This window comes from Triticum urartu, chromosome 5A (assembly GCF_056163025.1).
Source record: "Triticum urartu cultivar PI428250 chromosome 5A, HENAU_Tu73, whole genome shotgun sequence".
NCBI lineage: Eukaryota > Viridiplantae > Streptophyta > Magnoliopsida > Poales > Poaceae > Triticum > Triticum urartu.
This window is the reverse complement of record NC_141877.1, coordinates 317,623,886-317,634,029: the sequence shown is the minus strand read 5'-3', so window position 1 is coordinate 317,634,029 and position 10,144 is coordinate 317,623,886.

Below are 10,144 nucleotides of genomic sequence, written 5' to 3'. Positions count from 1 at the left end.
CCCCCTCCCCCCACACACACCGATACATCGAGCACTCTAGTCATATCTCCCTACCACACACAAACTTGACATGTGCCATCTAACATTCCGGTAGGCCAGTCGCCCTATATCTTTGACTTGCACACACACACAATTTCGATGGCTCTCTTCATCGATCTCGCACCCACCCACTTGATCCTCTCTTTGACTCCATCGATAGCTATGACCCCTCCCTCTCTTCTCGTGGATTGCCCGACCCTCTATGTATGATATGGATAGGCCTCCATTTCACACACATTACATGCAAAATTTTGTTTGAGATGTCATCGACCCATATTCCCACAAATAATTCACGAAATCAACCCCCCACCCCAAAACAAAAAACACACACGAACGCGGTTTGTATCTCTCACACACACCCACGTAGGTGGGGGACGTGCACGAAGAGAAGAGGTGCATGCACGGCGCACGTACTCCCGTCTCTTTCCCAACCACACCCGCGCGGGTACACGGTGGAGCTCATTTCTATACGAAAAAGGCAGCCCACGTGGTAATTTGGCACGTGTACTGGTTGTCCACTTTGTGGAGGGAGGATTGTCTACCACGGGTGAACAAACAAATTGCGACTTGACGTGTTATGTTAAAAAAAGAGGCAAACCATGTGGGGCCTACCTTAGAGGCAAGTCTCTATACACTGGAGTACTTTTGATGTGTCCCGTCAACTCGCAGAACGAGGAGAAGCTTGCTTAGTACGCCGTCTCCCCCGTTCCTAAATATAAGTCTTTGTAGAGATTTCACCATGAACCACATGCGGATGTATATAGATGCATTTTAAGTGTAGATTCATTAATTTTGTTCCGTGTGTAGTAGAATCTCTACAAAGACTTATCTACTAGTAATAGCTAGCCCCCACTACTAGGAATTCTCTATCCTCTCCTTGAGCCACATCATCAAAATTGATGTAGCCGTTAGATGAAGTAAACCAGTCCATAATAGCCATCTGATCTAGACGTTGAGAGGCTCCGCACTAAGCCACATGCAAGCATGCAGAAATACTGTGGCACATGCATGTGAGTGGGTTTTAAATCACATCAACATGTCTGCATGCAAGCATGCACCGATAGCATGCATGTAAGTGAGCTTTTGAGTCCCATTAACATGTCAAAAAGAAAAATATAATCCCATTATGCAGTAGGAGTTGGCTGATCTTTTTTCCTTACGTGGGATGATCTAAATGATGATGGGAGTTTCTTTAGTTTGGCTACCACATTTTTCATGCAGTTAGGTGTCGCACGGTGATAGTGTGAGGTGGGCCATGTAATCACTGAGCCTGCGTGTTTTCACTGCTCTTGCACGCCTCCGCTGTAAGAATGGAGAAAATTGTAATCTAGTAGTAGTACCTCCTTTCACTGAAAGTGTGGGACATCCAGCAGTCCTACCACCTCAGTAATAAAGACCAATGAGGCATCAAATCACATAGACCCAGCAGTAAGTTGGATGGACGAAGCAACCATCACTCTTGCGCCAGTGAGTGGTCATGTCCGCTCTGCCCGGGCATGAATGCGGCACCGATTCTTTGGAGCGGCGTTGTCCGTTTCGGGCGGGAAGCACGCGCGGGCGATGGAGGGGCTTTGGGTGGGCCAGGCTGGTCAGGAGTGGGCGTGGCAACTGTCCGCATGTCCCTACCGGACACGCCCGAAAACGAGAGGATGCACCGACTCTCGCGGCTAAAATCGTACACTACACAACATCGCTCTGTAGGAGTAGGTCAATCTGTCACTCTCTCTAACACACACATGCTGTTAAACACACACACACACACACACACGCACGCACGCACGCACACACCTTGGTCCCGTTGCACCTTCTAATGTGACTTATTACACCTAGACGGAGGGAGTAGTAAGTATACGAGATACGGTGGCACACTGACTTCAGTCGAATACAAGTGCCCAAAATTTGTGTGCATGTTATAATAAGGATTCACTTAAAATAGTACGTGAGCGAACAGAGGGATCAATTGGACAGTGTTCCCGAGCAGTAGCGAGATGTGTGAGGTAAGAAACACCGCTGGCGCTTTTAATTTTTCTTATCAATTTGTTTGTTTCACCCTTTGACTGGTGGGACCCAACGTACTACGTGGAGATAGGTAAGGTGACTAAGGCTGCATTATTTCTGCACCACTGTGGATAGTCTTACCACCAAAGCCACATGACACGATTATGATTGAAATCCCAATGACTCCCACACACACAAAAAAAACACGGCATGCTTGTCACCACGAATGCAGGAATGTATAAAAGGTTATTTCCCTCTCGTTGAACATAACGGGAGGGTTGTGTAGCTGGTTAGCCTGTTCGCTCATCAAACTTGAGCATAATTTGTGCCAGGAGGATTCTTTGACTGGTCAAAATGTTTTCTAGGGTTTGCACGCTTCACACTCTCTCTCCAATATATATATACACGCTGGAGCCTCAGCGCTTGTAGTTGCTCTCTTCACACTCTCTCGCCCTCTCCCGCTGGAGCCTCAGCGCCTGTAGTTGCTCTCTTCACACTCTCTCGCCCTCTCCAGATCTAAACAAGACTTCATTGGCCTCTCTCTCCCCTCACTGCTGCTCAAAGAGCCGGCAGGATCCATCCGCCGGGAAGGGAAGGAGGTTTAACATTGTCGCCGTCGGCGAGGGACTACCGGCACAGCTGTTCACTTTTCACCCAGCGGCGGCGCGGGAGGGCCTCCGGCCCCTTCTTCTTCGCCGTCGTCCCGTCGCCCACCGAACCACGCCCCAAGAACCTTAAGGTATAATTTACTTACTCCACATGCATTGCTCTAGCTGCATGTATACCATGAATCTAGGACGTGGTTCAAAGAGGAAAGGAGTGGGGGAAAGTAGTGGGAAAAGTTGTATATAGCATGAATCTAGGACGTGGTTCAAAGAGGAAATGAAGGGGGAAAGTTGTATAGCATGAATCTAGGACGTGGTTCAAAGAGGAAAGGAATGGGAGAAAGTAGTGGGGAAAGTTGTATCGCATAAATATAGGACGTGGTTCAAAGAGGAAACGAAGGGGCGAAAGTGCTAGTTCAAAAAGGAAAGGAAGGGACAAGGCTGTAGAGTTTGAGCAGGACTAGATTTGCTGCGCTCACATAGGGAAAGGTGTCTGAAGATAAAAAAACTGGGACCAACACAAATATGCTCCTTGGTTGTTTGTTCTTTGTTGCAACAGACTGTGCATGACCACAGTACATCGGTAGATGCACATGGTGCTGGTGCGTCCACTGTCCCGTGCAACTCATTAGCTGTTGTTAATCTAAGGCCCTGTTTGGTTAAAAACTCCTTAGTCCCTACCTGCTTGGTTCCAGGGACTAAACATGGACTAGAGGTTATTAAATGACACGCTAAAAGACCATGTTACCCCTAGTAATGAACTAATAGAGACAAGGTGCGATGCGTGGCAGGGGCAACTGTTGGAAAAAGTCCCAAAAAGACTCCCTCGAGGCATTATTTCTTTAGTCCCAAATGCCCACTTTTAGTCCCTAAAAGTCCCTCCTGTTTGATTTAGATGGGACTGACACGGAGTTTTTTTAGTCCCTACACCAAAATATCCCTGTAAACAAACACCCTCTAATGATGCCGCTGGAAAATTGATGCAATGCCATAGTTAAAAGCAAATTACATGTTTAACAAATTTTATTGTTAATATAATCTCTATGTTAATATTAATCAATGCCACCGTTTGAGAAATGCTACTGTCTTGCTTTCTTTCCCATTTAGATAAGGTAGATGCTTCTTTTTGTTGGCTTCTGTGTCATCCACCGTTATTGACCACTAATTGTTTCCTTCGCACCTCTGTGTAAACAGGGTTATCTACTTCACCTCGTTGCCATTGTGACCTTTTGTTGCACTGCACAAAACACTTTTGTTTTAAGAGTGTTTTGTGCAGTTCAACCAAAATGTCAGACCGACAACATTGCTTGATTGCTTGATCTTAGTGGAACTGCACAAGAGGAGATCTTACTTCCTATCCATTAAGGCGAATTTGGTTCAGATATTCTTCTTGTGAGTTGTTTGAATTCTGCATCACGAGAGGTCAGTACTAGCCTTCTTTCACATGATTCTGCAGTGTGCTTTCATATGTTATGCTACTTGTATGATAATGTTGCTTGATTTTAGCGAACTGCACAAATGGAGACAAGACTTCCAATCTGTATGTGCACCTTAATATCCCATTGAGGTAAGATAAGGATATTTCACAACTGCTGGCTTGTATTTTGCCACTTTCATCAGAAAATTAAGTTTAGTACTATACTTGTGCTCCCTAATTGACATGCCAAATCTTACATTGAAGGTGAAGCTTGTCTGTTATTGAACCAAGTTATGAAGGGGAAGAACAAGCGGAAGAAAAACAAAAATCAACTCCCGGTGCTGTAATGAAGCACTGGAACTGTGATGACACAAGTAATGATATAGTTTTGCATCTTAATTTATTGCTATGGCTGGAACGAGCAATTGTTTTGCCACTGATTTGATGCCACTCTTAATGTAATATGTAATTATCTCTACTTGTGCAAACAGGGATCTTCTTTGAAGATACCATATATTTTAGTGGAACTGTATAAGAAGATCTTGGAAACATTAAACTAATCGAGGAGTATATAGTAAGCATGGCCACCATCGTAGATAGCAACAGATGGTTCCGGAGAAGTGCTTCATCTGTATGCTCTACACAATAAGCCTCCTGACAAAGGTTGGTACTCGCCCACTGATTTCATCCATATGATTGAGCTTCGTCATCTCTATTGGTGTTGTGCTACTGTTTATATACTGTCATGAAAAAGTGGTATTGTCCTTGAGAAGTGCTTCATCTGTGTTGTTTTAAATATTTCCTTTCCTTTTTTCAAGCAAACAGGGATGCTAGCATTTAGTAGTCCTCTTGTCTTTGCACAACAGGATCATCTTCCTCTGAAGAAGAATATGGAGTACGTGAAGTGACTAGTTCCGATTATGCCAGGATGAAGAAGCCCTATCTATCTTCTCATCAGAAGGAGCAGTTGAAGGATGGTTACATTACTCCCCACAAGACCAAACTAACTTCAGCTCAGAAGGACTGACAAATCTCCTTTTTTTGCTGTGATGCGCGAGTACAATGTTGTTCTAGGATTCTTTCTGGTGAGTTCCATTTTTCTAAAAGTGTGCTCTACATGGAGCATGTATGCGCCTGTTGAAACTGTCAATTCATAGTACAGTTTGCTTTATACTAATCACTTCTTTGTATTTGTGCAAACAGGGGTGCTCAGCTTGATTTCAATGGGAACTGCACAAAATGTTCATGAATACATCGAATCATTCATTTCCACCACAAGAAAGGAGGTGCCGATAAGTTCAAGGCGTTGCAACATATAAGGGCGAAATCATACAAGCTACGCGCGAATTTGGTTGATTTTGGTGGAACTGCACAAAAAGAACAGCTGGTTTATTTAGCACGAGGTGCCATGTGAATGTCCGAACTGATGGCAAACCCTGCCCATTCCACAATGGTAGGCATTTGATATTTTGGAATGGGACAACCTTGTCATATTTTGCTCATTGATTTTAGCAAGAGATGCGTTTGATATTTTTGAATGGGACGCCCTTTGCTGTCAGCAGCGTCAATCAATTTTTTCTTTATTCTTTAGTTGTGAAGTAAATATTTCCTTTGACATGTGAGTCGCTGAGATGCATAATCATCGATTGTTTTGAATGTTCTCTATGAATTGCCAGGCCTGTGTGTTTGATTGCAATGTACAGAAACGCTAAAAAGCTGCTCAAACTCTTTGTACTCCTTCTATTCCTTTTTACTTCGCACATTGTGAAAGTGCATACTTTTTTGTATAAGATTGGTCAAAGTAGAGATACTTTGACTGCAGACAAAACTTGTATGCAGACTAGAAAGGACCGGAGGGAGTACATGTGAAACTGCTGCAAACGAGGTGATCCCCTGGGAATAATGCTAGTACATATTATTTTGCATGTTCATCCAATGCCAGTGATACAGGAATTCGAACTAATTGAAATAAATTCATTCATACACTGTCGGATTTCATATAAACATGCCGGATTTCATTACATTTCATACATTCTTCAACTAAAAAGGGGTGCGCTGGAGGTATAATTAATTAACCGAACCTACCCACCTATGTCCCGCTGAGCCGAACAGAAGCTTCAGTGACTTAACTGCAGGTGCAGTTGCGTAACTGACATGTGGCCTATTGGGCCCACGTGTCAGTCAGCCAACTGCACCAGCAGTTAAGTAGAAGCAGTGTTCTTCTCCAGTGCAGCTCTCTGACTCCACGTCGCCGCCAAGAAGCTAACCGGCCGTCAATGGTCAACCCGCCTAGCCTGGCTTCAACCGGAGGGTAGCAGCGGTGGCCTTACTTGGACCCGAGCAGCGGCGACCTACCGTGTTCTACTCTTCCTTGTTTTCTGTGTGGCGCGGCCTCGTTGGCAGCGGGCGGGGCCTCGGCGGAGCCGGCGATGTCATCTGTCTCGTTGCCGGCAGGGTGGGGCCTCGGCTGAGCTGACGATGTCCTCTGCCTCGTTGTTGGCGGGGCGGGGCCTCGGCGGAGCCGGCGGTGTCCTCTGCCTCGTTGTTGGCGCCGTGGGGCCTCGGCGGAGCAGGGCGTCATTGACGCCAGCGGAGCAGGGACTCGTCGGAGCCGGCATTGTCCTCTGCCTCGTCCTCGGTCTCGCCAAACAGCGCCTCGCCCGCTTCATCGCCCTCTTTGCTAACCTCTTTGTAGGCGGCCACAGCCTCCGCCACCTGCATGCGGTAACGCCAGCGCTCGAGGCGGCCCTTGCGGGCGGAGCGGTACGAGTCGAGCAGCACCTCCTGCTCCGCCCGCTCCACGACGATCTGCTCCTCCGCCTGCAGGTGCTCCTGGAGGAGATGGTGGTTGTAGGCGGCGTCGGCCTGCGCCTCCCGAAACTGCTCCTCACGCATCTGCCTCACCCTGTCCATATATTGGGCACGGGCCTCGCCGATGGTCATGGTGCAATGCACCGGCGAGGATGGCGCGGAGGAGCCGGTTGGCGCCGGATCGTTGACTACCATGTTCTCCATTGGGACATCGTCGTCCTCCGGCTGCCTGCTGGCCAGTCGGTCGGCAGCAATGGCTGCCATCTCCTTGTGGTCCGTCATCCACCCGTCCCGAAGAGCGCTGGAGCGCGAGGAAGCCATGGTGGGCAGTAGTGGTGTGGACAGGAGAAAGGGAACGGATGCGGATGACTGCGGCTATGATCGGCGCAGCAGTTTATATAGAAATGGTGGGCGGGCGGAGGGACGGACGTGTGGCGCCGGAGTAGCCGCCTCGGCAACCGCGTATCATTAATGTGGGCGGCAGATGGACGGACGGCAGTTGTGTCATTTGAAGGTGGAGCAATCGCCTGCACCGGGAAGCTGGGCGGGCGACGCTGACTGTTTCGGGCGGAAAGCGTGCGCGGGCGAGGAGATGACTTTACTTGGAGAGGATGACAATGGGGACCCACCAGGTCCATAGCCTCACGTACGCAAGTGCCTGCTTATTATATATATATATATATATAAACTATAATTTATTTTGCTTCCTCCTGGTTTCCTGACATCACGGTCCCACACCATTGTCAACCTATGTAGTACTCCCTCCTTTTCGGTTTATAGGGCTTATCTCAAAATTTTAGTTTTTTCCATTTTATAAGGCTCAATTTGGTTGTTCCCCATCACATGTTCAGACTTCAAGGTGCATTAAATCATTGCATGCAAGTATTAAGAGAAAACTGACCAATGCATGCATGCATTGCAATTAATGCATTCGTAAACATAATTTTTTGAGGAAAACAAGAGCATTAATTGGGTGCTTTTGCAAACTACAAAAAATATTCCACCACTCATCATCTATCTTGGTTGGTGACATTTTTTAATTGAGCCTTATAAACCGGAAAGGAGGGAGTAGTCAATAAACGAGAGAATTGCACAAGAAGCAGCCGACAGCTGGGACCAAGCAGCTCGAGCAGTATTTGTGTTTTTGAGGTGTCAGCACTGCAGAGCTTTTCGATGTTTAGCCCAGATATTAATTTTTTTCCTCTGAACAACAACGAAACATCGCTGCAGGTATTAACTGGGCGGGCTATGGCCCATCTAGCCCAGGCCAGATATCCAGCCCAGATATTAAGAAAAAATTCAAGCTGAAAATGGCTAGCCCAGCTATACTTTTTTTAGGAATACCCAGGCAAGATCAAGTTGTTATTCTCTGCCCCGCTGGGCTGTAAATCTTTCCTAGGAGGGATGCATTAGGCTTAACAAGAAAATGAGCTTTAAGAAATAATAAATGGGATGTAATTATAAAAACTGGGCAGTAACTATAAAAAAATGCACCAAACACGTGATTACTTTATAAAATATTATTTTTGGATATTGAAAATTTTAATTTCATTAATTGTTGCGAGCGCAATGTTTCGTTGGATTTTTACGTAATATAAATTTATATTGAAATTATATTTAATCTGACTAGAAATTTCGGGATAAAAATATTTCAGATCCCATCAAAATGTGGGAAATTTTATTGAATTCTGTTTTGAACGGTTGGTTGAAATGGGTTGTACTTCTAACAAACTGTAAATGGGTTGTAGTAAATTCCATTAGAATTCAAAAATGGGCTACACATTCTTACAAATCTCAAATGGGCTATAAGTTCTCTGCCACACACTTCTGGCCTTACTAAGTTGACGCGTCCCCTAAAAAACAGAGTTGACGCGTATGCAAGGCTTTATCAACTTATAGTCAACACACAGTTCTACCAGCAGTGGCCGTTGGATGTCCATCCAACAGATGTTGTGCTTCTTCTTCAATCTCGGATATTCTAGCTTCACCCGCCCAAAAAATGATTCCTCCCCCTGACATCTGGGGCGCACCGTTTCGGAAGCTGACCTGTGGGCCTACTAAGTTGACGTACCAAGGGCTTTGTCAACTTAGTCAATATAAACGATTCTAGCTGCAGTGACCGTACGATGTCCATCCAACGGCCGTCGTGTTTCTTCAACCTCTGGTCTTCTTGCTCCAGCCGCCCAAAGCAACGCCGGTCGTGCCGCCTGCTCCTGCCTCCCGTGGCTGGCTGTGCTGCCGCGGAGGCCTCACCGCCCCCTAATACTCCCACCGCTGGCCAGGCCATCCCTCCACTCACCCACACCCCCTGTTATTCTGCGACAATGACAGCGCAGCCGAACCAGTGAACCCTCGTACTCCTCTCCGCGTGTGCATCCACTGCCGCGTCTTCCCCGGCTCCGCGTCGTCCCCTTCCTAGACCTCGCCGTCGTCCACCGCCTTGGTGCTCTCGGCGCGGTGTGGTCAACGTGGTCAAGGAACAATTTCCATCGGACATGGACTGTACGTGGAGAGGCTGACAGCTGGGTCCATGACAGCCGCAAGGAAGTGCCTCCTTATTACGCGCAAAATAATTATTCCTCCACCTGACAGCGGGGGCCCACCGGACGGGCTGCCGTATTTCGCAAAAAAATGATTCGCCCCATGACTGCTGGGACCCACGAGCTACATCTTCGCATGCAAGGAAGTGCGTCCGAAAAAACGATTCGCCCCCTGACTGCTGGGACCCACCAGCTACATCTTCGCATGCAAGGAAGTGCCTGACAGTCGGGACCCACCTGGTCGAAGTGTACGCAGCATTGTCATTCTGGTCACGAACGTGTACGTACATATATACTGGTGGATGTACAGGCGCGCACGTGTCGTAGTAGAGGCACGCACGTAGCATGTACACGTACATACAGCGGCCAGGGTGCAAGAAAGAAAATACGGCCACGTATGTGTACATACGGGCGGGGTCTCGAACGCCTACTCGCGCATACGTACGGTCAGGGCTCGTGTACATGGCTGGGTCGGAACAGAGAAACAGCGTCGTCGTCGTGTTCATGGGGAGGCAACGGAATGCGTCATGTTCATGGGGAGGCAACAGAATGCGTCGTGTTCATCGGGAGGCAACGGAATGCGCGTCGTGTTCATCGGGAGGCAGCGGAATGCGTCGTGTTCATCGGGAGGCAACGGAACGTGTGGGAGCCAACCGGCTGGGTCGGAACGGAATGCATGGTCGAGTTCATCGGGAGGGCTTGGACGGAACAGGCGATGGAAACGAGGTCTGGCG